Below are 20,107 nucleotides of genomic sequence, written 5' to 3' on the forward strand. Positions count from 1 at the left end.
CTCAGGATATAAAATAAATGTATAAAAGACAATCGCATTTCTTTACACCAATAATAAACAAACAGAAACCCAAATAAAAAGCACAATTCCATTCACTAGGGCCTCAAAAAAAATGAAATACCTTGGCATCTTCCTAACCAGAGACGTCAAAGACTTTTACAATGAAAACTACTAAACACTGCTCAAAGAAATCAAAGATGACACAAACAAGTGGAAAAATATTCCATGCTCATGGATTGGAAGAATCAACATTGTGAAGATGTCCGTCCTACCTAAGGCAATCTACAGATTTAATGCAATTCCCATCAAATTACCAGCAACATTCTTCTCAGACCTAGAAAAAAAACAATACACAAATTCTTATGGAAACACAAACAACCAAGAATAGCCAGAACAATCCTCAGCAAAAAAAACAAAGCAGGTGGTATCACATTACCACACTTCAAACTTTACTATAAAGCTACAATAATCTAAACAGCTTGGTATTGGTACAAAAACAGGCATATAGACCAATGGAATAGAATTGAGATTCCAGAAGCTAAACCTCAATTTCTCAACCAACTCATCTTCGACAAAGCCTCCACCACCTACCACTGGGGAGAGGAGAATCTATTCAGTGAATGGTGTGGGAAAACTGGTTGACCACATGCAGAAGACTCAAACAAGACCCCTATCTGTCCCCACACACAAAAATTAACTCTAAATGGATCAGAGACCTAAATGTAAAACCTCAAATCATAAAAACCTTAGAAAATGCAGGACATACCCTTATGGAAATTGGAACTGGCATCCAATTCCTGAACAAAACCTGAAACCCATAAGAGATAAGATAGACAAATGGGATCTCATTAAACCGAGAAGCTTCTTCAAAACCAAAGAAACCATCAAGAGAGCAAGGAGACAGCCCACAGACTGGGAAAAAGTATTTGCCAACTCCAGGTCCAACAAAGGCTTAACATCTTGGATCTACAAGGAACTCAAATGTGCTGAGAGGAAAAAACAAACAGCCCCATTATAAAATGGGCAAAAGATATGAACAGATACTTCTCAAAGGAAGACATCTGAGCGGCCAACAGACACATGAAGAAATGTTCAACCTCACTAATCATCAAGGAGACACAAATCAAAACCACACTGAGATACCACCTAACTCCAGTCAGAATGGCCATTATCAATAACTCAAAAAATAACAGTTGCTGGAGAGGGTGTGGGGAAAAGGGAACACTCCTATACTGTTGGTGGGAGTGCAAACTAGTGCAACCTCTGTGGAAAGCAGTGTGAGGATTCCTAAATACTCTAAATATCAACCTTCCATATGACCCTGCAATCCTTCTACTGGGAATATACCCTGAAGAACTCAAATCACTCTATCAAAAAGATACCTGCACACGAATGTTTATCGCAGCATTGTTCACAATAGCAAGAACCTAGAACCAATCATGCTGTCCATCAAAAGAGGACTGGATTTAAAAAATCTGGTACATATACACAATGGAATACTACACAGCCATAAAAAAGAACAAAGTCATGAATTTCGCAGCAACCTGGATGGAGCTAGTGCCTATAATACTGAGTGATCTCTCACAGAAACAAAGATCTCAGTATCACATGTTCTCACTCATATAGTGGACCTTGAACATCTACCTTAATTATATAAAAAAGGACTGTCAGTGGTTGGAAATTATGGGGGGTAGGGAGGGGAAGGGAGGTGGGACTAACGGTAGTCAATATCTGTCTGGGGATGGGGAGACACCCCTTATTAACAAGGGTGCCTGAACGATGCACATTTGTATACCTAACCCTTATCTGTACCCCACAATTTTATAATAAAAAATATGTTTAAAAAATGTATCTTATTTTTGTATTCTCACTTTTGCAGATCTGATTGGAAGTTGCTCCATTTTTCCTAATCATTGAACATCTAGAAGTATAACCCCTTCTCTTGGCACTCTGTTCACCTTGGATAGTCCATCAGATGCTGTTCTGAAGGAACAAGGTTACATCTACCTGCTGACCCAGCCCAGTTCCATCCAGCTCACTTCTTATGCTCTCACCATGAAAGTCACAACTCACAGTTGCCCCCTACCCACACCCCATGACTTCATTGTCCATCTCGTCACTCAGGGTTGCTGAAGGGTCAGAGGGCATGCAGAGCCTGCCCAAGAAAATATGCTTGTGTACCAGGTCCTGACCTCTGACCTCCTCTCAGCATTTTGAGGTCCTGCCCCCTCCCACAATATCAAGTCCTTTTGGAAATTGCTGAATGTCATTCCTTTGCTGGTCACAGTGTTTCTTAATGGCAATATCCACTTGACCAAAATTTAGCCAGTGCACATGGGTAAATGTCAATTCAGCCAGTGCTTCTAGGCTACTCATGATGTGTCAGTATTAAACATTCAGATCAACATGTGGTGCTGTCCATGCATACAGAAACAGGTGGGCAGCAAGTGGAGAGCATATACAATTGAGGACTAAAGTATGGAAAGCCACAGGAGGTGAATAATGAGAATAATTTTTGGAGAGGCAGTGACAGTGGCCTTGGGCTTGTGCTATAAGAGCCTCCATGGACTCCCTGGAGTTTAAAGGGATCTCTCTCCCTCTCCTGTTGTTTACTCCAATGTCTTCTTAGAGCAGAGGTTACTGAGTCACGTCAGAGTTAGGACAGGCCAATCTTGGGTCACAGGGCTGCCATTTGTGTGTCATAAGAGTAGCTCCTGCTCTATGGCGGAGGCCTTGACAATCCGGGGCTGAGCATGGAAACCGAATGAAGACAACTCCCTGGAAGGCAAAGCCCCAGAGGTGATCCGTGTGCATGGCAACCCCTATGGAAAGTCTTGAGGAAAGTTCTGCATAGCTGTCCTGTGACTCATGGTCGCCTGGTTATTCCCATTATCCTGTTATACTCCTGCCTTACAGGAATAATATGTTTCAATCTCCCTTGGAAAAGAATAATGCAACCAGAATTGGAGGATACAGTGTCTACAATGCCAGTAATAAAGCAGTCAATGTTTCAACACCGGCTATGCCTCAGGAAATACAAATGAGAACAGGAGAGGTCATGACGACCCAATCGTCAATAGAACCAATCACTGTAATATCCACTGCAACAAAAATGTACCTTTAACTGTATGGCAAATGAAACATTTAGAGATTCTCTATTAAAATTGTGGCATATGGAATTAACAGAAACTGAGGTAAAAACTGTTACAGATAACATAGGTATAGTTAAACATCAGATTAGTCATAAAACCGGAACCCCAAAAAATAAAGCTCTTAAGCCTTTACCTACTATTAGAGCAGGACAACATGTGGGATATAATATTAATAATCGAGTTTGGTGGGCCCCTAGGGGTAGAAGCAGCATGCAAGATTTATTGTGGCTAGATCCTCCTTTACTTTACACCGGAGCTTATGATGAAGACATGATTAAATGGGCTTGGGTAGATGGTAGATGTGTTAAATGGAACTCTCTGTCTCTCTGGGTAAGAATTAAACATAGTAGGCCACCATGGTGTTTAATTCTAAAAGCATAGAAAATAAAAATTTGTTACAAAGTAAATCAATGGTATAAGAAAATTAAATGTAACTATTATCCAATAGAAGATTGTGAGAATAGGTATAATTAACTAAGTTTGATATAATTAGTAATCTTTTGCTATTGTTCAATTATAGCGTATTTAGAATAGATGAAGTAAGTTTTGTGTGAATCCACATATTATTGCTTTAATAGCTGATTGTCCTTTTTTACTTTTTATTTTCTTTATAGAAAATTATATATTTTCATAAAATAGGATGTTAAGTTTATAAGGTTAATAGTCCAGCAGGTGGTGGTAGTGATAACCACAAAAACCAGTTCTGGGTTTATGGGCAAGTTGTATTAATCATTAACTTTATAACAAATCTTGGTAAAACATGAGAACATATAGTGTCTGTGATAAAATAATGAAATCACCTTGTGATTGTTTAATCACAAAAAATGATTAATTTATAATTTACTATAAATAAACGCAAACTAGTATGTTTGATTGCCAGACTGCCTGAAAAAACTCTGGTCACAACTCCTCATTCCCTCGCCTCATCACACCTCCTTCTCGGGTCTCCGTGAACCCCCTGGAGCTGGCCTCCAGCAGCTCTAGCATGAGGCTGGTGGCTGGCTCTTCCCCTATTTATTCCTTCCCAGTAGACAAGAGCCAGCCCTGTCTGCAGCATGGGAAAATGACTCAACATGGGCTGCGAGTCTTACTCAGAAAGAAGCAAACAATAGTCTGCAAAGACTCTACCAGGCATCTGGGCATCTGGAGTTCCACTCCTGTTTGGAATGTTTTGTCATATGTCCTCCTTGGCAGGGCTCCAAGCAGTGAAGGTCACAAGATGCCACCATGCTCCACAGCACCTCAGTCGACCTGCCCGCAGGAGCATGGTCCAGGCCTCTGGGACTTCCTGTGCCAGGAGGGGAATATCTGAACTGCTTACGGAATGTTCCCTGGATGTCTACAGTGATAGAGCAAACAGAACCCTGACCAGGCCACTTCTTGCAGGCTTAGATCTCCATGAGGGCAGGGATGCGGGGTTCCTTCTACCACTCAGCACACTCTAGCATGCAGGACAGGGCCTGGTACAGTCTACTTGTGTCTGGCACACATGTATGCTTGGGCAGATGAATAAATGGCATTCTCCTGTATGTGTGTTCATTTTCTGTCTTTTGACCACAGTGTTTGAGGGCCATCCTCCTGCTTGTCAATGTACACATATGCCTCAATCCCTGGGTATCAAACATGCACCTGGAGGTACTCCTTGTTGGAGTCCAGGTTGGGAGTTCAGCCATTGTCATCTCCATGGAACTGACACTGCTGTGGGGTCCACCGTTCATCAGAGTAGGTCAACAAGGCTACAATCCAGTCTGACTCCATATCCGGGTGTGGGGCATTGCACTGAAAGTCTGGCGAGAGGAGACGGTCAGGGCAGTTAGGCTCTCAACTCAAACCCCAGCATCTCCCGACACTGTTCCTTCCAGGGACAAGTCCATGCTGGCACGCCCCATCTCATAGACCCTAACCACACACTCATGTTTGAAAAAACATCTATATCAAGCCACGGAGCTGGGCAACCCCTCTGGGTCTGGAAGAAACTAAATTAGACCTAAAAGAAATAAGGCTGTAGATAAAAAAGAATCATCATACAATTTAAAAATCTAAACTAAAGCATAAGAACTGCTCCTGCTACAGGCTACCATGGTCACAGCCAATAGACATGCCAACACAGCAACACAGGTGAGCGGGAGGTGGACCCTAGCACCTTGGTGGGCTGGCACATCGTGAGGAGCTTGCTTTATGGATAAACACACAGGGGGCATTTTTTCCCATGCTTCTTGCCCTCAGCTATCTTGGGAGTCTGGCACAGGAGACAGACATGATAAAGCATGAATACTTGTCTGTGTGAGACCTCTCCTTGAGCACGTGGATGTCATGCAACATGCCCCTGCACCTGCTGTCAGAGCACATGCAGACCCATGTGTCACTCATTCTAGCCTGTGCTGTCAGCTACAGTGCTGTCCTTGGCATGCCACGGACATGGACTGATGCTTGCATATGATGCTTGCAGTCCTTCTCAGGTATCAACTACTCACAGCTCTGTGGCTGCACCGGCCATTCACAGGACCCAGTGCCATCTGCCATACTGTTTCTATTTCTCTCAATTTTCACGAGCACTTGGATGCAAAAGCAAAAGAAAAACTCAGCACAAACCCCAGCAACCTCCCTGTGGGCCAGACTGCTGGGTCTGTAGTCACCTATGCAGTGAACTTCCACAGTTGTGGCAGGGTTTTCATGGCTCCGATAATCCTAAAGTGCTTCTTCCACCATTAAAGCTGCCACCATGGATCTCTAAGTGGAGGTGGCAGCACACAGTGGCACACATCCAAAAGCCACTTGTCTGAAGACATAGATCAGGGCTGAGATGTGATGTACTAGACCCAAGTCCACAGTGACTGGGGTCAGAATGACACTTTTGCACAGGGCCAGCACATCGGAAAAGTTCCAAAAACTATCTTTAGTAGAAGTGTGGAAGTCCAAGCAGCTGTACCGGTGCAGCTAGAAAAACACAGCCCAGGCACAGGGATGTTTAATGTCAAAAAATACATAGAAAGTGAGGTTCAAAATGGCTCTGTTTTGTGGCAATAGCCTCTCATATTAGGAGAGGGGAGAAAATGGCCCAGATTCAAAAAATGTTAGTCCAAGAGGGACCTTGAATGGATCATCCTAACTAACCTCCCTTTCATTCATAGATGAGAAAACCGAACTGAAGCATGAGGTGGTCCTGTGACTTTCCCCAAGAATAACCAATTCTTGGTGTGTGTGTGTGTGTGTGTGTGTGTGTGTGTGTGTGTGTGTGTCTGTATTAAAAACATGACGGGCTTTCTTGTCCTCTCCCACTCATCTCTTAACTTCCAGTCCACTTCCAAAGACGTGTCTCCAGGAAAGTAGACTGCCTTTCTGTGACTCTCTGCAGTCCCTCTCCATGGGGAGAAGAGTCTAATGCTGCGGTCACAGAAGAACTCCCCAGAGATCTAGCCTTCATTCCCTTTTCTCAGCGCTAACACAACAGGTGGGCCCGTGTCACCACTCACTGTGGAACGCCATCCCAGATGTCCAGCTAGTTGTACTTGCAGCCCCCCTCACCCACCTGCAAGGTCAAAGGTCAGGAACTACAGTACAATCTCTGTCTTGGGCTTGGCCAGGATGGTGAAAGCGCAGTCCAAGTCATGTGGGTACTTCTCAGAAAACTTGGGTGACTCGATGGTGCTGTTGGGGTCTGTTTTGAGCAATCTTCAGAGCCTGTGCAGAAAAGGCAGCACAGTGTGAGGAGGTACCCACCTCTGCCACCTGTATCACACAAGTTATTTATGTGTTTGCCCCAACCCTACCCTGGATCTCCTGACTCTGAATGTTTTGCTGCTGCTGGAGTGGCCCTTGAAGGGAGAGACCCCTCACTGGCATACTCCAGGCCCTTTAGCTGGTCCCTCAGGAGGGAACTGGCTGGCTCTGCAGATGTGAGTGAGGACAGTCATTGAGGCATGAGTAAGGGAGAGGGAGAGAGATGATCTCTTGAAAGGAGGAACACAGTCCCTTTCTCAGTCCCTCAGCTGCTGCCCTCAGTAATGCTAGGGAGTTATTTCAGTCCTTAAGGAGGGCTTGCTGGCTGCCAGCAGGGAAAACAATGTTACCCCTTATTTGCTGCTGACCCCATCACTAGTCCCTATTGTACTATGGCTGACCAAGTGCTCCCGTCTCCCAGTAGGACCCAAGGTGCCTTGGGGGAGAGGCAAAAGGGAACTGGGGTCTCACCCATGTCACGGCCATGTTAGAACATACTACACTGTAGTGGTCAGACAATGAACAATCAGCGTTTGTGGTGGATGGACTGCAGCCAGGTACTGGGATGTTGCAGATCCCTTGGGCTGCTGGACTGGAAGAAGGCAGCAGTGTGTTGACATTTGGAGGGTTTCTGCCTCCTGTGTGGGAATGCCTTGTGTGTTCCCTGGGCTTGTGGTGGCCTTCAGGGATGCATGTTGGTATCCTGCTGAGATGTACCATGTCCATGTACTGGATGGTACAGGGGCTCATGAGAGGGTGACAGCCACTCTTTCCCCCAATACCTCTGGTGGAGTCATGGCCAAAGGGCTTCCTTGCACTTTGCCCAGATGCAACTGGCCAGGGTGGCACCACGGATGGATCCTGGGGCATTGCACTCAGACCCAGGGACCTTGTGTATGTGCAGCCAGAATACACACATGCTCACTAGTGACAGAAAAGCTGGGCATGAGAATGAAAGCATTTACAAGACTCAGCGAATAAACTGGGAGGAGGAAGCAAGGTTTACGAAGGGGATAACAGACACTCCAGGCACAAGGAAAACACTCAGAAATACTTGATAAATCAGTATTCACTGGTGGAAATCATCCTCTGAGAATTGCTCCAAAACCCACCAGATGATTTCCACAGGCTGTCTTGATCCACAGATGTCTTTACCCACAGCTCTGTGGCAGCCTTCACCAGCCCTCGACTTTGGATAGCTTTCTGGAAAGTGGCAAATGTCTGACTTGGGAATGGTGTCACACAAGTTGAGTGGAATGGGGATTCAACTTTCTTTAGCTCCAGACAGTGCCCCAATTCATCCACCCATTCCCTCCTACCCCTACTGTGCACCATGCCTTTGCAGAACAGGGACCAGACCCACAAGGGAAATGGATGGCCTTTTCATGGGCTCTTTGGAGGTGCCAAGTGCCACACATGGGATGCTTGAATCCACTTTCACTTGCAGGACAGAGGGCAAGCCTGGGGCTGCGGTGGAAGGCAGAGCAGCAAGGCTCACAGAGAAAAGTGGGCATCGCCTAGCTGTCTACCACCTGTTCCAGACCCCCAAGGCTCCATGTAGCCCAGGATGGTACAACACAGGTGAGCCAGTCCAGTGGTAGGCTTTCAAGGGCCAGAGAATTTCTGAAAAGGTTAGAGTTTGTGGTGCAGCTTCTCTGTGTGGGTACTCAGCTAGCCTTGCATGGCGGGGAAACCTCACTCTATCTACAACCCGCCAGGGGTTAGAAAGGGCACCACGACATTTGCACTTGGAGTCTGCTCTGCTGCCATTCCTTCGGAAGACAGAGGACTCCATGCCAGAAGTGGAGGAGTCAAGGCAGAATCTTCCTTTGGTCCTGTTCACAGGTGAGACACAAGTGATTCCCCAATGGACACCGGTAGGCCCCAGGGGGCTGAGGGATGTGAGATTCTGAGGTATTCAGGGTTTCCAGGGTCCTGAGCATTGGCATTCAACTGGAAAGACTTTTCAACCTTATCTACTGGAGGCAAAATACGGTATGCATTTCGATATATGGCTAGAATGAGGGTATCCTCTGGCTTATTTTGATGAGGTGACAACACTTTTATCCAGTTTTATCTTTTTATGCAGAAGAATCAGACCTCTCGATTGAAATAACACATCCATCTCTAGCTGATATTTCTGAGACTGAGATTTCTGAGGTCAATCACAGAGAAGACCCAAAGGGTCCACCACCTCCCTGAATTCACCCTCTAAGGGCATGGGAAACTCAGCTTTCCATAAATCCATCATGTTTAACATGTCTTAATATGGCTAGGCATGGTGACTCATGCCTATAATCCCAGCACTTTGGGAGGCCGAAATGAGAGGATTGGCTAAATCCACAGGTTCAAGAAATGTCTGAGTGTTCGTAGCAGGGTCAAGGCATCAGAAGAGTAGCTGAATGTCAAATGCTGAGAAGAAATCTCAGAAGAGAAGACTCAAGTTGATTCTTGTGGATAACTGTCTAGTCCAAGACCCTTTTCTGCGATGTGTTCAAAGGAATAAAAGTTAAAAAATAATTCATCAACAAATAACTCAAGTCCTCTCCATGCTCAGATTGTCCACAGAAGCTGGTGGCTATGGGTTGCAGTAGATGGCTTCACACGAAAGCCTCTGGCATGAAAAACACCCACTCTATTTTTCTGCTGTAAATTTTATAACTCTGCAGGTCAAAAAAGAATCTACATGTATTAAGATATTTTATTTTATTTTTTGAGTCAGAATTTTACTCTGTCACCCAGGCTGGAGTTTAGTAGCACACTCATAGCCACAGCTGCCTCAACCTGCTGGACTCAGGTGATTCTTCTACCTCAGCCTTCCAAGTGGCTGGAACTACAGGCATGTGCCACCATGTCCAGCTAATTTTTTGATTTATTGTAGAGATGAAGTCTCGCCAAGTTGCGCAGGCTGGTCTCGAACCTGTGGGCTTGGCAAATCCTCTCACCTCGGCCTCCCAAAGTGCTGGGATTATAGGCATGAGCCACCATGCCAGGCATATTAAGACATTTTAAACATGGTGGATTTATGCAAAGCTGAGGTTGCCGTGCCCCCAGAGGGTGAATTCAGGGAGGTGGTGGGCCGTTTGGGTCTTCTCTGTGAAGGACCCCAGACATCTCAGTCTCAGAAATGTCATTGGGAAAACAGGAAAGAAAACCTGATCTTAAACTTATTGTCAGAGGAGCACTGGGAAATGCATGCATGCATGCATGCACATGCACTTTCCACTGATTTTTGTCTCCAATCTTGCTTTTTAAGTTTAAAAATTCCTTTTTCTGTTCTGCTCAGAATTTGATGAACCAAGGCCTTTTGTGAGTCAATTTGGCCTAGTCTTTCATATGTGGACAGTCTAGTAACATAAAAATCTTCTGTAAGTCACTTCATGTGAACCTCCAGCTGGGATCTGAGGCTGTGTCATGGGTTCTGCTGTAGAAACCCACTGGACACTGTACTCTTGGAGCTTCCAGAGCTGTCTGTTGTCTGGCTGTGTGCACGCCCATGTTTACAGCTCCTCCTCCTTTCTCATCATGACCCTGACTGGCCAATGCAGCCGTACCTGTCTGGATTTAGTTGGCATGTCCACCATGTCTTTCCCATTCTGTGGTGATGTAAACCTTGTGTGTCTCTCTTAAGATCCACCAGTGGAGACATGGGTGTAGGGCGTGGCACCCAAAAAGTGCACATCTTTCTCAACTTCTCCATTCTGACTTCTGTACTGTGAACACCTTTGTTTTACACAGGGCTGACTTGTGCTGAGGGTGGCTCTTCTGGATGGCATGATGGCAAGTGCTAGTGTTCCCAAGAAGGCTCCCAGGTCCCCATCTTCCCCATTCTGGTCCCAGGAGCACTCATTGGCAGGCAGAGCTTTCTTTCATGGGTTCTTCTGCAGCCAACCGCAGCTCACAAAGCATCTGGCCTCCCTGGTAGGCACTGCTGTTTCTGGTCCATTCACAGACTTGTTGACTTATTTGAAATACTACCTCATCATGTTCCCAAGACAGCAGTGCTGCCTTAAGACACCCTCTCATGTACTTTACCTCTCCACATGCGCCTTTCTTTCTTTCTTTTTTTTTTTGAGTCAGGGTCTCACTCTGTCACTCAGGCTGGAGTGTAGTGGCATGCTCACAGCCACCACAGCCTCAACCTGCTGGGATCAGGCAATCCTTCCACCTCAGTCTTCTAAGTAACTGGAACTACAGGTGCGTGCCACCACACCCAGCTAATTTTTTGATTTATTGTAGAGATACGGTCTCGCCAAGTTCCACAGGCTGGACTCAAACCCCTGGGCTCAGGCAATCCTCCTGCCTCAGCTCCCCAAAATGCTGGAATTACAGGTGTGAGCCACTATGCCCAGGCACATCCTCCTTTCAAATGAGCACAGTGGATGACATGAACATCCACCTTCCTGTGGCATTCTGGGGAACGTGGCTCTAAGCCTTGGGAGATGCACAGCTGTGCAGTGAAACCACAGAGGGTCATCCACGCCCTGCCTACCCTTTCCTGACTGTCTGGCTGGTCCAAGACCCACTCAGAACCATTTTCCTTTCTCAATCCAGGTAATAGTCCTGCCTTCTCATGACTACAGCATGTCAACTGTGCATCCGTCAGCATGAACTCACTCTGCCATGTACTGGCTTTCCCTGCAGGCAATGCATGTATCTATAACATGGCCTGTGCACCTGCCATGTACAGAGGGCTCCCAGGCCTATCTGCCCGACACCCTGTGTTAGTTTTTTCTCTTTGATTCTCCTTCCACTTGGCAGCTGCAGACATCCTGTTGGGCTGGTGGTTGGATCTGAATCCTGCACAGGACTCCAGGGAGCATGGACTTCTGCCCGAGCCTCCAGACAGACACACAGAATGTCCTCCCTATCATGGTCAGAGCATGAAGCTGAGGCAGATGGGCCTTCCTGGGATCTGGCCCTGTGAAGGCCTGGGTGTCCACCCTGTCAGGATATGGGTGCTCAGCCCCACCCTCCATTTTATTGCACACTATTGGTTGTGGGCAGACAAACCTGACAAATATCTAGACAGGGTGGATATAAAAAATGCCTTCAGCAGCTACCACTTCCTTTCAAGAACTGTTTAGTGAAAAAGAAAATATATATGAATAGTTCCCCTCAATTTGAACTCCACGGGCGCTGGACCCGGGCCTCTTGATGACTGGGTTGACAGCCTCCCCTGAGTCAGAATCTATCCACTGGTGGTAAAACTCAGGCAGTGGGAGTGGGACACATCTGGGGAGAAGTAGGAACCTCTAAGGAGGGAGAACTGGAGGATGGACTTCCCTGTACCTTGAGGCAAGGATCTCTGCACCGTGAAGGGAGCATGTGCCCCTCCACATGTGGCAGGGAAGACACACCCCTCCACACAGGGCAGGGAAAACACATCCCTCCACAAGGGGCAGGGAGCAAACTCCCCACCACAAGGGGCAGGGAGCATGAGTCCCTCCACACAGGACACAAAAGACATATCCCTTCACACAGGGCATGAAAGACATATCCCTCTCCACATGGGGCAGGGAGCACAGACACATCCATACAGGGCAAGGAGCATTGCCTCCCACAAAGAGGCAGGGAGGACATGCTTTCTCTACACAGGGTGGGGAGCACACACCCATCCACATGGGCCAGGGAGGATACATGTGGCAGGGAGCATGTGCCCCTCCATGTGTGGCAGAGAGCATGTGCCCCTCTGCACATGGCAGAGAGATCATGCCACCTCCATATAGGGCAGGGAACATGCACTCATCTACATGTGGCAGGGAGGATATGCCCCTCCAAGGGCTTGGGTGTAGAGGCCAAGGCTGCATCTCAAGAACCAAGACTGTTACACCCTGTTAAGGAGGTAAGAACAGCCCATGTTCTCAGGTGAACCTTGTGGAAATTAAGCAGTCAACCTTAAACAAGCACAGGCCTCCTTGACTCCTGCCTGCTTCTTTCCTATTGTTTCTCAGGGAGTCAGTACTGTGAGTGTTTGGGAGTGGTGGCTCTGGCACAGAGGCACAATGGGGATAGCAAAGGGACGTTCGAGGAGCCATATTTTACTTTAAAGGCTAGGGTGAAACTTCACTTGGGGGATCATTGTAAGATCTTCAGAGACTCTAAACAATGAAAAGATTACGTCTCAGCCTCATGTAATTCCAAATAAAGGAAACATTAGACCATGAGGGCATTGGGAGAAGGTTCAATAGAGTTTTGCTTTTTTTCCGTGTAGATAACTTTGATTTTTAAAAACAAACAAAGACCAGATTCTTACACAAAGTGCTTTTCTACTTGTCTTGGGCCCCCACTATGCTGGTGCTACAAAACATATGGCCTGCCCACCACTCCACAGCAAATCACTTGACTGGGCCACAGCCTAAGCTGGCTGTGCCTCTTGGCTGTTGCCAGAGTTACCTTCACCTGCTCACTGTGCTCACGCTGAAGACACTGGGACCCCGCTACCTGCCTGAGCCCACGTGGCTGCCATGCCCCCTTCTTCTCAGAGATGCCACCTCCTGGCCCTCACGGGAGACCACACTGGGGACCACACTGATCTTGAAAATGTCGTAAGTGCAGGTAGAAACTTGCCCCTTGCCAGGCATAGTCCAATGTGAACTTGATGTAGAGCATGGAACCTGAGGAGATGATGGTGGGAGGTGTGATGTTCTCTCAGTGCTTGCCCAGGAGGTCTGTGAACTTGCTGTCTCCATCCCGGATCTCAATGAAGTCATTCCTAGGTGGAGATGGCATAGACAGGACAACATCACCCTGAGGATGTGGAAGGGCTACCGTGCTGCTGCAACCATGTCTCTCCACGCATTCACAGATGTCCAAATGTCACAGGTAGATGGAGAGGACACTCAGGTCTGCTAGTGCAGATGGGCAGAGACGCAGGGAGGGCTGTCCTCTGCTGAGGCACAGAGTGAGTGGGCGCATCTGGAAGGCCTCATCTCTTGCCCATGTGAGAGCAGCATCATTTCATTAAAACCACTAGATACTGTAATGCCACCCTTATTCCCATCATGCTCTCTCTGGATCTTTTCTGAGCTTCACGTCAGTGTGAGACACTTAACTTCTTCAGCATCAATTTCTCTGTCATCAAGATGAGAATAAAACACCCACTCTAGGAGGTCAAGAGGAATGGGAATTCAATATGGAAGGGCTGGCTCCATGTTGGGCACTCGGGCTGTTTCAGGGATAACTGTTTCTTTTCCTGTCTCCCTCTCATCCCCTCTCCTGGGCAACGCCCTCCTATCTGTCATCATCAGAGATAAAGACTCCCATCCTTGGACCCTTGCCCTCCCTGGGATGATGCTATAAGGTTCACATCATCAGAGTCCAGTCAATACATGTTTTTCCAAGGAATCAGCATCATATTAGATGAGGTAATAAAAACCTTTCTCCAAAAGCAGGACTGAGTCCCTGGGGAGTGGTGTCTATACACACACACACACACACACACACACACACACACACACACACACACACACACACACACACTCAGCCTGGGCAGAAGCAGGCAGGCATGCTGCCCTCCCTAACCTTGGCCCTGTGTGGTGGGGGCAGGCCCCCACAAGGACATCTTTGACTAGTACATGGTGTGGTGCACATGTAATGATCCATTTTATCTTGACAGACACATGTATTTTGGACTTGGCATATGCTCTGGCAATCCTCACTGTGTGTGCTCCATGTCCAAATGTCATAGGTGCTGCAAAACATACGGCCTGCCCACCTTATGTCCTGCCCACAGGACCTACCTGGAAGTTCAGTCATTATCCCTGTCACACTGCTTAGGTGGGGGTCTCCCTCTTCACTGCTGGCCACTGGACCAGTATTTACTGACAATCATCACCTCTCCTGCCATCAACCTGTTAAAGCCATAAGGAAGCTCTTCCCTAGGGGTGAAGAGAGTGGGGTGTCCCCTTCCCTGGGGTGCACCTGCTGACTCCTGCCTCACAAGGGTCTGTGGAGCCAAGATATTGCTGGTGTGCACTAGGTCTGGAACCCATGCTTGGGAGCCATGCTCCTCTGCCACTCTGCGGGCCTAAGAAGGGGAAGTCAGGAGGAGAGGACTGGGACTGTTCATGCTTAGACCCCACCGGGTGGATGTGGACTGGATTCTGGAGAGGTGGAGGGCAATCCCTGGAGCTCTGGAGCGAGAAGCCACAGGCTGAAAAGAATGTGGGCTGTGGGACTCCAACTGGGGCTGGGATTTCATTGCAGGAGGTGGTGCTGACTTTCAAACATGCTTCCTCGCCCCAAGTAAAAGGTAAACGATGCTTAGCCCATTCTCAGGGGAAACTCCCAAACCTTCTGGAAGACTGTCCTTGCTGTTTCCATATAGAGGCAAGCTCTGCTGGGCAGTCGGTTCCCCTGAGCCAAGGTGATGCCCTAAAGGTTGAGAAGGTCTGCCACCTGTTCACAGATCAGACAACAGATCATCTGTACTGAGAAAAGTAGGGCCCAGTGCAAGAGTCTCCATCCTGGAATCAGACAGAGCTAGGTGCCCTCAAGTAAGTTCCTGAAGCTTTTGAAGTCTCAGAAATGGGAAGGGTAAGAATGAACCAGGGCTATTGAAGCCTTTCTCCTCATGGTTGTGAGAGCTAAACACTGACTGGATTTATATAAAGGGTGGCACACAGCCTGGCACTCAGTGTGTGCCTCATGAGTATGAACTGGGATCTGTTGCACCCACACACACTCAATCAGAGGCGAAGAGGCCACACCCAGGGCAGGAGGGATTTGCCTAAGAGGATTCAGGCAACCAAGCAGAGGGGCAGTGTCAGTGGCAACGGAAACTTGTCCAAACACTTTGGAAGGCATTTAGCAGAATGTGACCGAAGTTAATATGTTCACAGTCCTTAATCCAGCAACCCTTCTGCTAGAGCCCTTCCTGAGAAAATAGCCAGCCAGTTGTGTAGATATATACATATAAATGCATCTTTGTGCATGTATTTAACAAAAGAATATGAAAAGCATATGAAAAGTTGAAGGACACATTATTTACAAATAGCATCATGTTTAAAAGTTCAACTATAGAGGGTAGGTAAACCAACTTTGGGTGTTTACAAGATGGAATACTCTGCTGTTATTAAATAGTGCTGTAGGTCTAGACTTGGTTTTATGGGAAAAGGTTCATGATATACTGTCAACTTTTTTTTAAAGTATATTTTAAAATATATACATACATTTCCTTGTATAAACATGCAGAACAATGCCTGAAAGTCTATACTAAAATATTAACAGCAGTTAGATATATGGGTGGCAAGGTCACTGGTAGTTTTTACTTTCTTCATCATTCTCTTCTATTATCTAAACAGTTTATGATAAGCCTGGATTTCTTTAGTAAGTTAAAAGTACATAAAATAAAGCTGATTACATTAAGAAATTTTCAAAGTAGAAGACCTGAGAAAAATAGTCCAGTTCTCATCATTTAGCAGACGAAGAAGTAATTCCATCATCATCACCATCATCACCATCACCACCAGCATAATTATCATCACCATCGTCAGCACCACTATGATCATCACCACCACCACGATCAGCAACATTATCATGATCATGACCATGACCACTGATGAAGTAGCAGAGGATCTTCCTCTCATTACACACTGATTGACTACGTCAACGTAATATCTGAATGAGTTCAGTCTGTGAGTTTTTTTCAGAAAGAATTATCTTCTGTAAGCAATATCCCTAGGGTGAACCCAGCCCCCATCACATGTACACCTGAGAAAGCTCTCCATGCCAGGAGAATTGACTATGTGTTCTACCCAACACCTGACAGAAACCCTGAAAATTACTTACAATTATGAATCCTTCCTTTGTTCCTTTGAGACGGTATGTCCAGTTATCCTTCAGTGTCATAGATGAATAGTTCCAGGACTGCCCAAGGCTTCCAAAATCCACAGATGCTCAAGTCCTGTATGCAAATTGTGAGGTGTTTGCATATACCCTATGCACATCCTCCTATATACTTTAAATTATCTCCAGATTACTTATAACATCTAATTCACTGCAAATGCGATATAAATAGTTGTTATACTGTATTTGAAATTTTTGTTTTTATTATTATTCTTTTTTTTCCTGAATATTTGTGATCCACAGTTAGTTGAATCCATGGATCTGAAGGGCTGACTGTATACCTCTTGCAATTCAGACATGTCTTTCTCAAGGATACAAGAGTTATACCTCTTTATTTGGGGGGGGGTGAGTTGGATTCTCACACTTTGTTGCCCAGTCTGGAGTGTGGTGGCATGCTCACGGCCACCACAGCCTCAACTTGCTGGGCTCAGGTGATCCTTTGGCTCAGTCTTCCAAGTAGCTGTAACTACAGGTGTGAGCTACCACACCTGGACATTTATTTATTTATTATAGAAATGAAGTCTCGCTATATTGCCCAGGCTCATCTCAAACCCTTGGGCTCAGACAATCCTCTTGCCTCCACCTCCTAAAGTGCTGGGATAATGGGTGTGAACCACCACACCCAACTTTGAGAGCTATTCCTCTGAAAATGGAATTATCAATCAGTATAGACTAGGCCTCTGGCTCCCAGTCTCTGTGGGAGGAAAGAATCCTATAATAACTTTGATCATCGCCAGCTAGCAGATACAGCTGGCCTCACCACATGGGTAACCGACTGACCCTTTGTCATTTTCCTCCTCCCGGACCCAACTCAGCCTTACCTCTTTCCCCACTCCCTCATCTCCCTTTAAAATGCTCAGTCAACTGACACAAACTGGAATGGAGTTGGGCTCTTTCTTTTGTTTGGAGCAGTGATTGAATCAAGTCTGTTTTTACTGCTCTATGTAATGTTGAAACATTTGTATCTTTGACTACAATACTGCTTTTGTTCTTTCTTTTTTCTAGTCAGCCACTCACTTGGTTCAAATTCACCAATACTCCTGATATCTGCTCTTCGGTTACTGTTAAATATTTGCTTCCCTGGGCTGGTTGTGGTGATTCACTCCTATAATTCTAGCATTTTGTGTAGCTGAAATGGGAGGACTGCTTAAGCCCAGGAGTTCAAGACCAGGCTAGATAACATAGCAAGACCGTATTTCTTTTCTTTACTTTTTTTTTTTAGGACTTCTTACATGTTTTCTATAATTTATTATTTCACTTCATCTTTGCAAGTTATTCAAGGAAAATATGATTTCTGCTTTACATATTAAAGATACCTAAGACATCAAAATTGAGTATTAAATGTGAGACCTCATATCTATAAAATAGTGCATGGGCGTGTAAGAATTTGCATTATATTTTTATTATAAAGATATGGGGTACCATTCAGGGTTAGGTATACAGACATTGATTATACAGGTACCGTTGTTGATGAGGTATGCCCACTTCCCCTAGCAGTTTCCCTCAACTGCCAATACCATCCCCCTCCCCTGACAGTTTTCCATTACTGCCAATCACTTTCTTATAGTATTACAATTGCTCAAGGTCCACTTATGAGTGAGAATATATGGTACTCTGATCTTTGTTTCTGTCATAGATCACTGAGCATGATCAACTCTAAATCCATCAAGACTCCATGTCTACAGAAAATAATAAAAATTAGCTGGGCATGGTGTCATGTGCCTGTCATCCCAGCTACCCAGGAGGCAAAGATGGAAGGATTACCTGATACCAGAAGGTTGACTCTGTGGTAAGCCGTGAACATGCCACTGTACACCAGTCTGGAAAACAGAGTGAGATCCCTTAGCACATCTGCTGGGATTCCAGGTAGATCTGAGCCTTGTCACTTGGAAGCTGTGTGGCTTTATGTGAGTTCTTTACACTATCCATCCTCAGTCTTCACCTCTGGAAAGTGAGAATCATAATGCCTTCAAACTAGGGTTGTCAGGCAGACTAAGAAAAATACAGGGTCTGGAACATCCTTAGCACAGTGTTGAGACCTAGAAAGCAGTCAAATACTCTCAGTCTTTTCAACCTACCCATCCGGTTTCAGTCTTTTTATGCTGGTCTCTCAGAATCAGAAGTGAGCCCACAGGACCACAGCAGGAGTCCCAGCCAGTTCACAGCAACTGTGCCTGGTACACTAACCCTCAGGGCTCAGCCTTACATCACTTTCTTTTTTGAGTCAGAGTCTCACTCTGTCACCCAGGCTGGAGTGCAGTGGTACGCTCATACCTACTGTAACCTTGATCTCCAGTGCTCAGGCGATCCTCCCACCTTAGCCTTCCAAGTAGTTGGAACTACAGGGGCTTACCACCATGCTTGGCTAATTTTTTGATTTATTGTAGAGACGCGGTCTCGCCAAGTTGCCCAGGCTGGTCTCAAACCTGTGGGATCAGTCAATCCTCTTGCCTAGGCCTCCCAGAGTGCTGGGATTGCAAGCATGAGCCATAATACTTGACTTTCTACTCTTTTTTCTGAGTACCCACTTACTTTAGCAGAGTCCCTTTCCTATCAGTGCACAAGTGAGGCACTCATTCATAAAAGCATATCCTCAACTCTCCTTGAAGTCCCCATTCATTCAGCCTTCAATCTTGAGCATCTATTTTGTCTGGCAGTGGGCTCAGCACCCGGGACACCCAGAACAATCCAGGTGAGATCCCTGTCCTCAAGTTCTGGGTATTGATTTCCCGGGAGCTATCTCCCAACTTTACACCTTCTTTAAGGATCCCAGCTGGTCAGCTGTGACCTCGAACATCTGGGCACTGCCCCTCTGTCCTTTCCACAGCCATCCCAGGGGTTATTATGCTTTAAATACCCACAGGGCATATCTAGTTTCTCTCTGCTGTGTTTATTTCATGCTGATGGCTCCCTTCTTCCATTCTGTCTTTTCTCACCAGGCACCTCCTCTCCTCTTTCCTGAGTGGCCTGACCTCTTGGGATCCTTTCACCTTCTGTGATTCCATGCTCATGAATTGGAAGAATCAACATTGTTAAGATGTCCATTTTACCTAAGGCAATCTACAGATTTAATGCAATACCCATCAAATTACCAGTAACATTCTTCTCAGACCTAGAAAAAACAATACAGGAATTCATATGGAAACATAAATGAACAAGAAGAGCCAAAACAATCCTCAGCAAAACAAACAAACAAACAAAACAAGCATACAAAAAAATAATAGGAGGAATAACACTCCCAGACTTTAAACTATGATCAAAACAGCCTGGTATTGGTACAAGCACAGGTATATATAAACAAAATTCTTCTCAGACCTAGAAAAAACAGCACAGGAATTCATATGGAAACACAAATGACCAAGAATAACCAGAACAATCCTCAGCCA

General features: G+C 45.9%; 1 pseudogene; it reads right to left on the bottom strand.

The window, feature by feature from the left end:
* Nucleotides 1-7,358, bottom strand: part of LOC103274823 — a 31,850-nt pseudogene extending 24,492 nt beyond the window's left edge.
* Between the last annotated feature and the right edge of the window lie 12,749 nt (nt 7,359-20,107).

This window comes from Carlito syrichta, unplaced genomic scaffold (assembly GCF_000164805.1).
Source record: "Carlito syrichta isolate Samal-C Ts95f unplaced genomic scaffold, Tarsius_syrichta-2.0.1 Scaffold314906, whole genome shotgun sequence".
NCBI classification, from domain to species: domain Eukaryota; kingdom Metazoa; phylum Chordata; class Mammalia; order Primates; family Tarsiidae; genus Carlito; species Carlito syrichta.